Here is an 11,526-nt window from a genome sequence, read left to right as displayed (position 1 = left end):
AGCCACCGCCAAGCCTTAAACTCTCTCGGGAGGGCTGATCTGGAGTCCTTTTGGGGCTCCGGAGAGGGGAATCCGTCGCCATCGTCATCATCAACCTTCCTCCATCACCAATTTCATGATTCTCACCGCCGTGCATGAGTAATTCCATCGTAGGCTTGCTGGACGGTGATGGCTTGGATGAGATTTATCATGTAATCGAGTTAGTTTTGTTAGGGTTTGATCCCTAGTATCCACTATGTTTTGAGATTGATGTTGCTATGACTTTGCTATGCTTAATGCTTGTCACTAGGGCCCGAGTGCCATGATTTTAGATCAGAACCAATTATGTTTTCATGAATATATGTGATTTCTTGATCCTATCTTGCAAGTCTATATTCACCTATTATGTGTTATGATCCGTTAACCCCGAAGTGACAATAATCGGGACCATTACCGGTGATGACCGTAGTTTGAGGAGTTCATGTATTCACTATGTGTTACTGCTTTGGTCCGGTACTCTATTAAAAGGAGGCCTTAATATCCCTTAGTTTCCAATAGGACCCCGCTGCCACGGGAGGGTAGGACAAAAGATGTCATGCAAGTTCTTTTCCATAAGCACGTATGACTATATTCAGAATACATGCCTACATTACATTGATGAACTGGAGCTAGTTTTGTGTCACCCTATGTTATAACTGTTGCATGATTGATCGCATCCGACATAATTATCCATCACTGATCCAATGCCTACGAGCTTTTCATATATTGTTCTTTGCTTATTTACTTTTCCGTTGCCACTGTTACAATCACTATAAAACCAAAAATATTACTTTTGCTACCGTTACCACTACTATCATATTACTTTGCTACTAAATACTTTGCTGCAGATATTAAGTTTCCGGGTGTGGTTGAATTGACAACTCAACTGCTAATACTTGAGAATATTCGTTGACTCCCCTTGTGTCGAATCAATAAATTTGGGTTGAATACTCTACCCTCGAAAACTGTTGCGATCCTGTATACTTGTGGGTTATCACTACGCGCGTATGGGGTGTGAGTTATCCAACCTTGTAACCCTGTCTATGGTTGTCATGGGCCTCCTTCTATAGATTAAGGGGTCACCATAATGGCAAAGTAGCTAGTATGCACTGATAAGATAGCAAGCAGTGCTATCATACCTAACTCTGCGGGCTGATAGGGTGCATTAAATGCATCGCTCAACATCACATCGTTGGTTGCCCATCAAGGCTTGCCAGGTGATCTTGCCAGCTCCACGCCTGCTCGCTTGACACGTCGCAGGACGGGTGTCATCTGTGGGTTTTTCCTGTAGAGAGAGGCTGCCATGTGGAAAATGGCTGCCACTTGGTCACTCTATGGCTTGACACCGCACTGATCGACGACGTGGGTCATGGTGGAGTGGTTGGTGAGGTGGTCTTGTCTTTATGAGTCTCGGCAGGCCCTGCCGGGGAGCCTTGGTTGTCTCCTTCTGGGCGTGGCCTCACCCTTTGCCGGGCTCACCTGCCCGGCGAAGGAGGCCTTTCTATTGATGGTATCTTGCTTCTCTCGCTCGACCCTGGTCCTCTTGGTCTGTATGTTGCTCCTTCGAATCTCTAAGTCCCTTGAACTCTGACTTGGGTTGGTGCCTCAATCTTGTTTCCGTGCCTGTGCACAGTCTAGGCAATAGACCCAGGGTTTGTTGCACCGACACTGGGTCTATTTTCCATCATATATTTTTAGATCTATAAACCAAAAGACCCAGAAATAACTTGCTGCAATTTATTTAGTTTTACGTTTTAGTAATCTTTTATACCTATCTCTATCAGATCTCACCATTGCGATTGATCGTGAAGGGATTGAGAACCCCTTTATCGCGTTGGGTGCAAGTGTTTGATTGTTTGTGCAGGTGCATAGATTGGAGACTTCCTTGTACCTCCTACTAGATTGATACCTTGGTTCTCTAACTGAGGGAAATACTTATCTCTACTTTGTTGCATCACGCTTTCCTCTTTAAGGGAAAAACCAATGCAAGCTCAAGAAGTAGCAATGGTGATGGCCTCGATTTCCCCCTTCGAGGGGGAAGTTCCCCTGGCGGAATCGCTTCACCGGAGGGAAAAAGTGCTCCTGCCTAAGTTCCGCCTCGAGACGGCGGCACTCCGTCCCAAAAGTCCTCTCTTTATTTTTTTCTAGGTCAAAAGACCTTATATACCAGAAGATGGGCACTAGAGGTGGGCTAGGCTGCCCACCACCCACCAGGGCGCGCCTGGGGGGCTGGCGCGCCTTGGTGTCTTCTGGGCACCAAGGAGCCCCCCTCTGGTAGCTCTTTCCTCTAGTATTTTTTGTTTACTCCGAAATAATTCTCCATAAAATTTCAGCTCATTTGGAGATGCGCAAAATAGGTATCTCTGACATAGCTTTTTCATGTCCAGAATTCCAGCTGTCGATATTCTCCCTCTTTGTATAAACCTTGCATATTATGAGAGAAAAGGCACTAGAATTACTCCATAAAGTGTTATAATGCATTAAACACACTGTAGATAATAGTAGGAAAACATGATGCAAAATGGACTTATCATTTATTCACTTGCCATTGCACGAGAGAGGCTGGTAACTGGGATGCCTAGTCCTATAATCAAAATGAAAAAAAACTCCCCCGCAAAGTTGTTGGTATGGAGGGCACCCGTGAATTCGGCTAGCCATGGCTTGTGATTGTTGGTTGAGGGGGAGTAAACTTTACCTTTTCGCTTGGGAACCGCCAATAATGTGTTTAGCATGGAAGATGATGAAAATCCTCGGTCGTAATGTTGACAAGAAAAATACACCTCTTAAAATTATGTTCATTTATGTTTTAAGCTTCGGGCTTTGGTACCACTTCAAATCCATGCTTCCCTCTGCAGAGGGCCTGTCTATTTACCTTTATGTTATTTACTTTTATTGTTGAGTCATCACCTTCACATTCAAGCACCAATTGGAGAGCACTATTGTCATTCTTATGCATTGGGTATAGTTAATGTTGAGTGTGACATGACTGGGTCTCTTCTACCATGAATTACAATTTTTAGTAGTTGCTTGAACTTCAGAGGTGCTCTGCATTTATGTTTTGCTGTCTTAGAAATGGCTAGCGAGATACCATGTTATCATATTATATCATGATTGTTTTGACAAATTGTTGGCATCCGAGATATCTTATTATCGCTCGCTAGTTGGTTAGGTTATTGGTATAAATAAATGTGAGACCTAAGTGTTAGCATGCACATGGTTGGTTCATAATCCTTGCTGAAAACTTGAATATTAGTTAAACATATATATAGCAACAAGAACAAAAAGAGTTTATAAAAGTTTTTCTTTATCACTTTCAGTTTGCCAACTGAATTGCTTGAGGACAAGCAATGAGTTAAGCTTGGGGGAGTTGATACATCCCGAACGTATCCACTTTTCCAAACACTTTTGCTCTTGTTTTGGACTCTAATTTGCATAATTTGAATGGGACTAACCCGAACTAACGTTGTTTTCAGTAGGGTGTTATTTTTGTGCAAAAAGAAAAGTTCTCGGATCAGGCTGAAAATTTATGGAGATTATTTCTGAAATATATATATATATATATATATATAATTGGCGATCTCGCGGAGTCCAACTCCATAAGTACCATCTCACGGAGAGAAAAAATCTGAGAGGAGGAATCATTGCGTTTTATGATACAGAGCCATCCCCGCCTCCTATTCTTCATCGGGAGGGCTGTTCTGGAGTCCGTTCGGGGCTCTGGAGGGTGGAAATCATCATCGTCATCGTCATCAACCCTTCTCCATCAACAATTCTATGATGCTCACCACCGGAAGTGAGTAATTCTTTCATAGGCTTGCTAGACAATGATGGGGTTGGATGAGATTTGTCATGTAATAGAGTCAATTTGTTAGGGCTTGATCCCTAGTATCCACTATGTTTCGAGATTGATGTTGTTATGACTTTGCTCTGCTTAATGCTTGTCACTAGGTCCCAAGTGCCATGATTTCATATTTGAACCCTCTATATTTTCATGAATATGTTTGAGTTCTTGATCCTATCTTGCAAGTTGTATGCACCTATTACGTGTTATGATCCGCATACCCAGGGTGACAGTAATTGGGATTCTTTCCTGTGATGACCGTTGTTTGAGGAGTTCGTGTATTCACTATGTGTTAATGCTTTGTTCTGGTTCTCTATTAAAAGGAGGCCTTAATATCCCTTAGATTTCCTTATGGACCCCGCTACCATGCATTGGTGTGCGTCAGTCCTAAACAAACGGTTTTTAACCCCTTTCCGCGACGGCATTTGGAACCATCGCCAAGTAAGTGTGGGCGATAGGGGGGTCCTTCCCACACGACCCAGAAACCGTCGGGGATAGGGACCCTACAGTACTCCTACTCGTTTCTGCTCGCATTGCCATCGCAGTCGGTATTCTGTGGTGCTACGTTTACGATGTGTGGCCCATCACAAACGACTCACTATTATAGAACATGTATAATGCTCGGCCCATCACAAACGGTTCACTATTAAGAAGATTAGCTAATCATCGTACGAGTGTCGTACATGATTACGAAATGTCAGACCGTCGTAACATCATTGTACACGACAACTATTGCACACACTATTCTATGATGCAACGTTTACGATGCACACTTCATCAGAAACAGTTCATGGTTGTGAATCATGTACGATAAGGCAACTAACACAAACGTTTAGTTTGCCCGCACCGTTTGTGATATTGTCTGACATCGCCCATGCTTTGGAAATGGCAACTGTGTGCATGCTTGCACACGTTTCCTCTCTGTGAACCGTCTCGGATTATGGTGTATATCGCAAACGTTTGTGTTTTATCAACCGTGTGTGCCGTAACAACCTGGAGAGCGTAATTGCACCATAATTTAATTGCTGCTATTTCCAATTGTACCGGATTTGAATTTGAATTTGAATGTATGCTACAGCTTTATTCATATCAATCAGGTTCAAACAACCAATGCATTATTCGATTCATAGGTACATATGTTCAAGAATTACATAAGAACCAAGTAAAGAATGATGAACCACAGTTGTATACTTGTACTATTAAAGACGGTAAAGAAAGACGCAAAATATATTCTGGTTGTTGAACAAGGTGAAGCGGAATGCCCATATTGTGCCCTCCTCCATGAAGAAGGCACGCACGACTCTAGTCCAACCCCTTGTGATGGCCGACCACACATCCTTCACGGTCTTCATGAAAACATCTAGATAATCATCGTGTTCTGGTAGAAATACTTTAACCTTTGCATGCCCACCAATCATGTAGTTTAAGAGGTAATCTTGAGTAAACTGCTTTGGCAACCACTGCAAAGGAAAAAGATTCAGACATTGTCATCCAACACAACTCATTATGGGCAGTAAAAAGAAGGCTGCAGAGTTCTTACTTACCATCCTGCAGTTCGCTGTTGTCTTGGATAAAGTGTAAACAAATAGTTTAATTACCATCTTTGGACCCATTTTACTAACAATCTTTATCAGCTTCCTCACTTGATGTTGGTTCATCGATATCTCATTGCCCCATACGCAGAAAGGGTCGAAGTGCGGATCTTTACCAATGACATGTGTACCTAAAAGCACCAAGTTAATATTAGACGCTAAACAGCAATTGCACAATGATGTAGTACAACACTCTTTTATAATATGTCTATATACATCCGTATGTGATAGTCCATTTGAAATATTTAAAAATACAAATATTTAGGAACGGAGGGAGTATTTTATAACATCCAATATACTCACATATTAGATGAATTAACATCTTATATTATGGGCCAGAAGGAGTTTAGTGCATTCTTACAAATTATTGGCTGATTAACTGCTGCTGTATCCAGGGGTTACAGTTAGTTTGAGCTAGTTTGGGCTCAAATAGCCCTAAAGTATATCTAAACATGAGGGCTAGTTTGAACTAGTTGCATCTATAAGCCACCCAAAAATATATCCAACCCAAGAGGTGCTAATTGGAGCTAGTTCTCCTAGTGCATTTATTGTCAATCTAACCCTGCCATCCAAACAACTCTTTGGATGGAGTTAGTTCAGGGTTAGTAATGAGCTAGAAACTAACTCTAACCTCTAGCTAAGTTGAGTATCCAAACAGGGTTGTGTTCTTGTTGTTGTTGTTGTTGCTGCTGCTGCTCTTCTACGTATATCTAGACATCATTAGAACATTAATGTAACACTCTTCCTTGTTGCTATGTAGCCTAGGATTGCATATTTAGATATTAAGTACAATGCATGTTGCTATGTAGCCTCAGATATAATACATATGACCCTAGTTAACCTAACGATAAATGGGTTGCAGATATATTCAATTAAAAGTACGATTCACCGATTAGTCCCTTATCAGCCGCCAGCCTATATGGTACCAGCTACCGATATTCTAAACAGTGAGCTGATATAAGCCATGTGATGAAACTAACCTCGATGGAAAACAGCAGTCGTTCCCAAAATTGTCATGTGTAGGTACATCGAGAAACATGTTAAGCACAACAGTTCATACTTGCACATATAGAACATCACGTTGTGAATAACTGGAATAAACAAGGCATTTAAAACAAAACAGAAGCTAGCCAACTCGCTCCCAGAATGCTCCCCCGATTGCAAGCTTCGTCGGCCGTCGGATCTGCCCCTCTAGCTCGCTGCACCGTTAGATCTTCACTTGCAGTTAAATTGTTTTTCATCATTTTTCTTGCCCAATAACGAGTGAGCTCATCTCAAGCTTGCATTGGCTGTCTCAGCAGCGGGTCATCTTCGGGCGGGTGAACCTTTCCTCGCGCGCCGCGTCGTTTCGTGGCTGGGGCGAGAAGCCCATTGGACATAACCGCACCAAACCCTAGCCCCCCGTCCACAGCCACCCGCTCCTTCTCACAGCCGCCGCACCATTCCTCCCTTCCGCCCCCTCCTCCTTCCCAGATCCCCACCACGGCGCCGACCTGCAGGCAAAGGGCGACAGCGGTGGCGCTCAGTTAGATCTGTAGGAGAGAGAAGATGAGAGGGAGAGAGAGGAGGGAGAAAGAGAGGAAGAGGAGAGGAGGCACGGTGTCGGATGGGAGAGTGGCCAACTCGGCTCGCGTCGGCTGGGGTCGCACCCCTCCCCGAAGGGCGGCGATGATGGAGGGAGCCGCAGGCGCCATCCAGGCTCCCGACCGACGGACTCGCTGGGTCGCCGCCCCTCCCGTGCGGCAGGGACATCCACGGCGGCGCGGGCTGGGGACCGAGCGGCGGGGCCCGTGATGCATTCCGGTCGAGGGATTGGTCGGGCCGGCGCGGGATCTTAGCCGCCGTCGATGGATTACTCGCTGCTTGGCTACCTGTTGCTTTGGATCCGGTATGATCCCCATCTCTCTCTCTCTCTCCAAGAAAAAGCTCTTTATTTGAATGACCAAGAATCCGTGGTGTGCTCCTGAACTGCAAGGAACACCTACGAAACTCACTTAAGCAGGCTGATAGATGATACCTTGTCTTGAGCCTATTTTCTCAAAATAATGAGAGGCTGAATGATTCAGACACAGGCTGAACCATCTTTCTCACCTCATCATTTTGTTACATTTGATTACAACCCAAACCCTATGCTGAATCAGGCGAGCTCTCATTGCCGGATCACTGGCCAATCGTCGGGTTGGCGACCACGTCAGTTCCGCACCGCTGCCAGCGAGCGCTGTTCTGTTGCCTTGGATTCGGGTGTGGCGTTGGCTGGGAACCGTATGGTGTTTGTCTGATGTGTCGTCCGCATCGTGGGGGTTTGGTCGGTTGACTCCAGGTATGAGCAGCTCCTGAGCTTGATGGCTGGATGTGTGCACACATGTAACGGGGTATCATGGTCATGTTGCTTGGTGTGCAGAGGCAACCTCATTTTTGGACCAAAAAGAGGGGCGATGACGATGATGACTGGCTGAAACAATCATGTCTTGAGCAATCAAGACAGCCTTGGCTTGTGGGACTAAACAGAGCTGAAAAAGTCGGTGTCACCGTTGGAGTTGCCCTTAGAGCCTACCCTTACCTCTGTTGTAGCCTGCTCAATTTTATTGCCGATGTTGGATGATTTGTGCCTTGGACGGTCGCTCAGATGAGTGATACTCTGGGACCAGGTCTATTTCGCCACACACGAACCCATTGACCTCCCATGTTCCTGGGGAGCGTTGCATGTCGGAAAAGATAGGGTTTGTGTCACACAAAGTTCTGCATTGACACTTAGAAAGCAAGTGAAAAGCGATATGCCATTTTTTGAGGCTATCTACAATCCCGTTAAAAGGCAACTGCTAAACACTGAAGGGCAATGGAACTCAATTTGTCGGTATCGCAGTTTGATAAATTGTATTAGTGGTATTTCTTGGATTTATATAAGAAAAACAAAAATAGCTACCTTTGTGTGAATTACAGTGCTAATGATGAGTTCTTTGTATCAGACATGAATGGACAGATTCAAGATTTCCTTTCACCTAGGCTTGGTTAGTTGGCCACTTTATTTCCCACTTTCTGTCATGTAATCTTGATGTCGATACTTCGACATTACATACATAATATGATGCATAATGTAGAAGTTACTAATGGTCAAAAAAAATCTGGATACGACACCTGCTTACTCCTATTCACATTATGTAGAAGTTGCATAAGGCAGAACAAGACTAAGAACATTTGTCAGTTTTTTCATGTGCAGTTTCAGCAGCGGGCAATGCTCAAGACAGAGTTGGGCGCACATCATATATATACATATGTTGTCGTGTCTTAATAAATGGAGATGAGCAGAAGTAGAGATGAGATATCTATCCGACTGTCATCCTTCCAAGACTTGGGTTTGTCATCTCTGTCAGCGTCCGCCTCCGCTTCCTTCGTTGGTTGTCGTTTCTTTGTACACTACTGTAGTTTAGAGATCATAATATATTTTCCATGGATACAATTGAATACGACACCCAATTTGCTATATAATTGTTCAGCTCTCTATCATAGCGATTCATACAAAATATCATGCATAGTGGTCCCAGCTTAAGTAGAATATAACCATTGGATTGTTCAAACTTTGCTCGTGTTTCGCAGGGCACCATAACTCTAATCCGACATGAGTAGTGCAACCACGACAGTGAGCAGTGGAACCGCAAGATAGAGATAGATACAAGTAGAATATAACTGATCATATTTCTAAAATGATCACACTACTTATGGTGCCGGAAGAGAAGGCATCAGTGATAGTGGGCTTGGTGATGAGGGCATCAATACGAAGAGATTAATTCACAACTTTGTTCTTGATAGGTTGTACAAATATACAAGGTACTATTGTTTCCTTTTATGTTTAAATAGCTTTGTGAGTACAATTATATGAAAATTCTGCGATTCATGGTGCGGAAGCGGGCATCTTTGTTTTCCTGACCAAAAATACTTGGTTTCATGCCTCCATGGTATAATTTAGAGGCAGTCCAATGAGAGATTCCTACTTAGCTAGCTAATATATAACATTTGACGGTACTGTCTTGTGTTGTAAATACAAAATATGCTACATGAGCATTACTTTTATTTTGAATTTAATTTTGTGTTTGAGCCTCTTTTACATATTAAGTGTAATATCACAGACTTTCTTCTTTCAGGGTTAACTGGCCATGCAAAAACTGTTGTGAGGCATTAAATGGTACTCCCTCTGTAAACTAATATAAGAGCGTTTAGATCACTATTTTAGTATTCTAAACACTCTTATATTAGTTTACGGAGGTAGTACTATATGTTTTTGGCTTGCTTTTGTTCACTTTTGTCCTTTCCAAAGTGGAATAAGAAAAGAAAGTCAAAACAGGCTCAACCATGACTACTCTGCTCTTGTGATCACCAATTTCTGCTCCATTGCGCACAAGAAAGTAGTGACTATTTATTTGCTTAAACAATATGTCCAGCGCTGCCTGTCCTGCTAATATTCCTTTATGGATGTATCGCACAAATTTCAGTTATTGGATATGAAATGTAGGTTCTCTACTCAGAGCTTGGTCCAATGGTCAATGCAGCTCTATGTTGTGCTATCTTGCTATTGGGCTCTTTTTCGTTACTTAAAATGGTCAGATATCTCTGATGTTAAATTCGTGGTTGATTGCTTATATCCAAAATAACTATGTTAGTACACTGAAGCCAATTTCTACATTGTTAGTGAAGTTGGCCAAATTTAGTCCAACATTTCCAGTATGTATCTTCTTCTGCTATCAATGTTAATTCTGCCATAAGCATATTACTCTCCTAGCATTTTTTTTCTTTCGATGAAAAACAGACACTTGTTCAGTTTTTTACTACATAGAAAAAGATAAGTTCAATTTGGTTTCTAATGTTCATGTCGGCCTTTGCCTAAGCAAAAAAAGGTAACCAGTTTATATTGTAATGTGGTTTTTAGTTTCTCTTTGATTCAACCTTTTTTGTGTGTGCTGTCTAACTGTTAGATTGTGTGGAACATCTCGGAACAACCTTTCGTGTCCCTGATATTATCTCGTTTCCTGAACAATATTATTTTATTTGCTTTATCTGCCACCATGAATTCCTAGACTTCCTTTCTCTCCTTCCAATTGACATTCTTAGATGTGATTCTATTAGAAATTTTGTGCCATGACAAAAGTAATGGTTGATTGCTCTGGTTTAGCCTTTATGTCAGTTGTTGCTGAGGGTCCAGTTTCTCATTTTTCAGAATTTGTAGTAGCAGGGATGTGTATAATATGGATAACTGAACTGGTGTTTAGGGGTTTCAATGCAGGACTGCTACTTGCTCGATTAGTTAGATCAACTGGTGTTTGGAGATTTCAGTGCGAGTGATGTTCCAGTTTCGATTGCATGGGCTTCGAGATGCACCATGAGGATTGAAACAAGTCTTATATAGGGCTGCTAAATTATTATGCTTTTGGTCTTTTCTGAATTTAGTTGGCATAAATACTTCCACAATACCTCTTATAATATGGAAGTCTGTTGGTAACAACACTGATTTTGCCAGTTTGTGGAACATGCTTCATTTTTGTAGGTAAAAGAAGGAAGAGAACATTGGAGAAAAAGGCAGCATGACGGATTCTCTAAGCTTTCTCAAATGTTTGAACAATTAGAAGATAGTTACAATCATTTTTCTCTTGCCTTATTACATCTTGATGTTAATAGGCTTTGGAAGGTACTATGCGCCCCGTTCAAGGTTTACAGAATTTGCACCATCCTATTACAGTTTGTTCTGATGACATAATTGACCAGTTCTTCCTTGAGTAAATTAATATTGTGGCAGCTACTCCTTTGTGCATTGTTACATAGAGTTATATAATTGTGAAGGTGTGTACACATCAACATATAATTCCCACGATCCTATTACAGTTTGTTCTGACGACAATATTGAGCAGCTCTTACTTGAGTAAATTGTGTAGCTCTTCCTTGAGTAATTTAGTATTGCAGTTACTAAGCCTTTGTGCATTCCGATACAGCTCTACTAAAATACTACTTTCTTATGCCCATTTTAAACCGAGACCCGACTTTACATCATTTCTATTCTCATCCATTCTCCTGAATTTTAGTCCGCTT

General features: G+C 42.3%; 1 long non-coding RNA gene across 5 annotated transcripts; it reads left to right on the top strand.

Moving 5' to 3' along the window:
- Positions 1 to 6,651: 6,651 nt before the first annotated feature.
- LOC125554985 (uncharacterized) lies at positions 6,652 to 11,239 on the top strand. 5 transcript variants are annotated; one of them, XR_015599890.1, is made up of 3 exons: positions 6,749 to 7,339; positions 7,593 to 8,804; positions 9,046 to 11,239. It is a non-coding gene; the product is annotated as an uncharacterized LOC125554985 (long non-coding RNA). The 5 variants fall into 5 exon arrangements; XR_015599889.1 differs by having other exon boundaries at positions 6,750 to 7,339; positions 7,593 to 8,459; positions 8,669 to 11,239; XR_015599888.1 differs by having other exon boundaries at positions 6,750 to 7,339; positions 7,593 to 8,459; positions 8,654 to 11,239.
- The last annotated feature ends 287 nt before the right edge of the window (positions 11,240 to 11,526 follow it).

This window comes from Triticum urartu, chromosome 1A (genome assembly GCF_056163025.1).
Source record: "Triticum urartu cultivar PI428250 chromosome 1A, HENAU_Tu73, whole genome shotgun sequence".
NCBI classification, from domain to species: domain Eukaryota; kingdom Viridiplantae; phylum Streptophyta; class Magnoliopsida; order Poales; family Poaceae; genus Triticum; species Triticum urartu.
Note: the sequence above shows the minus strand (reverse complement) of the source record. Positions and strands in the feature narration are given on the sequence as shown.